This window comes from Lactuca virosa, chromosome 2 (genome assembly GCF_052849685.1).
Source record: "Lactuca virosa cultivar CGN04683 chromosome 2, Lactuca_virosa_CGN04683_v6, whole genome shotgun sequence".
NCBI lineage: Eukaryota > Viridiplantae > Streptophyta > Magnoliopsida > Asterales > Asteraceae > Lactuca > Lactuca virosa.
In genome coordinates this window covers 100,195,471-100,198,418 of record NC_136427.1, presented here as the reverse complement: position 1 = coordinate 100,198,418, position 2,948 = coordinate 100,195,471, and positions in this window count along the sequence as shown.

Below are 2,948 nucleotides of genomic sequence, written 5' to 3'. Positions count from 1 at the left end.
CCAACTAGCAGCAACAATGTATTCCACTTCAGCTCTTGAAAGAGCTATGCATTTCTGGTTCTTAGATGACCAACTAACCAATCGACAACCCAAAAATTGACAACCACCATATGTGCTTTTCCTGTTTAATAGAAGACCGCCATAGTTCGAATCAGAATATGCTTGATGGAGGAAACTTTCATTTGTTGGGTACCAGATTTCGAGACTCTGTGTAACTTTGAGGTATCAGAATGTTTGCTTAACAGCCAAGAGATGAGACATCTTTGGATTGACTTGAAATATGGTACGCAAACTTGTTGAAAACATGATGCTCGGAAGACTTGCTATTTGGTAGAGTAGTGATCCAATTATTCCTATGTACTTCTTTTCATCAACAACAATACATGAAGGGTCTGAAAAGATTTTGTGTCCGAAAACCATAGGTACCTTGGCAGAGGCACATGTGTCCATTGAATATTTCTTGAGAAGCTCCGAGATGTACTTTTCTTAGTGAATAAAGATTCCTCGATTGGTTTGTTTAATTTGGAGACCAAGGAAGAAACTCAATTAACAATTCATACTAATTTGGAATCGATTGACCATCAATTTGGCAAAATCAGCCACCATTGATGAATCCATGGATCCAAAAATGATATCGTCAACATAAATTTGGACAAGAATGAGATGTTTTCCATTTAACCTTTGGAACATGGTAGGATCGAGAATACCTCTTTGAAAACCAAAACGCTTGAGGATGTTGGTGAGATTCTCGTACCAGGCGCGATGAGATTTCGAAGGTTGTAGCAGTAGTTCAGATATGATAGATTGACAAAACCGGGAGGTTGTTAGACATATACTTCAGTATTAAGTTCACCATTTAGAAAAGCACTTTTGACATCCATCTGGTAAACCTTAAAGCCTTTGTGAGCAGCATAAGCAAGAAAGATTCTGATGGATTCAAGACGGGAAATAGGAGCGAAGGTCTCATCATAATCAAGTCCTTCGATCATTGTGAATCCTTTGGCCACCAATATTGCTTTATTCCGAATGATAACTCCTGCATCGTCTAGCTTGTTTCGAAACACCCATCTTGTACCGGAAATGGGATGATTTTGAGGAGGAGGAACGAGAGTCCACACTTCATTTGTATCGAATTCTGCCAATTCTTCATGTGTGGATGTAATCCAGTCAGCATGTTCTAATGCTTCCTTGATGGATTTGGGTTCAACCATTGAGATAAATGCCGAGAATTGACATTCATTTTGAACACTTGTGGCAGAACGAGTTTGTACACCGGCGTTTAGATTCCCAATAACTTGGTTCAGAGGATGATCCTTAGTCCAAATGGGTAGTCCCAGAAGCTCTTATGCACCAGAGGACCCTATATCAACAATGGGGTTGTGTTGCTCCCCTTGAATAATTTAAACTTCGGGATGATGCTCCCCCTGGACTTCTGAACCGGACACATTTACGTTGTCCTCAGGTGGGAAATCAAAGAAATTTACATCATTGTTATTGTTGATAGGAGGATCAAATTCAACAAATTGATCAGCTGCATCTTGAAATCCATCTACATTTGATTAAAGGGAAGGTTGACCATTCTCCCCCTCAACATGAGAAGGTTGAAACGGTTCGAAATCAAATGGAGGAAGCCTGAGTGTCGGACCTGAAACATTTTGTGAAACAGGAGATTCAGTTGATAAGGTTTGTCTTGTTCGAGATTCCGAATAAAGAGCTATTTCTGAAGGTCCGAACAGAGTTTCAAAGTCAAATTCATAAATTCTTAGCTGGTTTGGACATCCTGGCACTGGAGCATCAGACTCCATGATGTGAGTGGTGACATGGGTTGGGCCAGAATTCTGAACGAAGTTGTCATCAAAGGTGACATCAAATCTTTCTTCTAGAACTAAAGTTCGTCGATTAAGAACTCGATAAGACTTTGATTTTGCAGAGTACCCAAGAAAGATTGCTTCATCAGCTTTGGTTTGGAACTTTGTAAGCTGATCGCGGTTGTTTTTTATGAAGCATCTACATCCAAAAACGTGAAGAAAAGAGATACTTCACTTTCGACCGTTCATGGCTTTGTACGGTGGCATATTGAGGCGTCGATTGATAATACTCCTATTCTGAGTGAAGCATGCAGTTGAGACAGCTTCAACCCAAAGATAGAGTGGAAGATTTGCAAAGTTAAGCATGGATCGAGCAGCTTCAATAAGTGTTATGTTGCGTCGTTCGACTACACCGTTTTGTTGAGGAGTGTATGGAGCACAGAAGTTGCGATCAATACCTTTCTCGGTCAGGAAGTCCTCAATAGTGGCATTGGTAAACTCCGAACCATTATCACTTCGGATTCGTCGCACAGGAAGTTTGATGATAACCTCATTTCCTTTGATAAAGTTGATTAGTTCCGAGTCTGTTTCAAACACGAGTCTTAGGAAGAAGACCCAGGTGAACCTAGTAAAATCATCCACAATCACAATAATCTATTTTTTGTGATGTAGACTCTCTACTATTGAAGGTCCCCACAGATCAATGTGCAGAAGTTCTAACAGCTCCAAGATGGACTTTTCAATGATAAAAGGATGACCCTTCTTCGATTTCTTTCCACACTCGCATGCAGCACATAAATGATCATTTTCGAACTTGAGAAGTGGCGGACCTCTTACTATTTTTCCGGAAACAAGATCATTCATTTATCAGAAGTTTAGATGAGCAAGCCTTCTATGCCATAACCAACTGACATCAGGAACGACTTTTGATAGTAAATAGAGTTGAGGCTTGCCAATTATCTTATTGATGTCAAGAGGATACATGCTCTTGTTACGATTTGACTTGATTAAGCATTCCTTCCGGTCTTCTGTCATGACATACATGTGTTTCTTGCAGAATTCAACTCGACGATTTGCATCAGTGAGTTAGCTACACTAATTAGATTATGTTTCAAATCAGCTATGTATGCCACGTTTGAA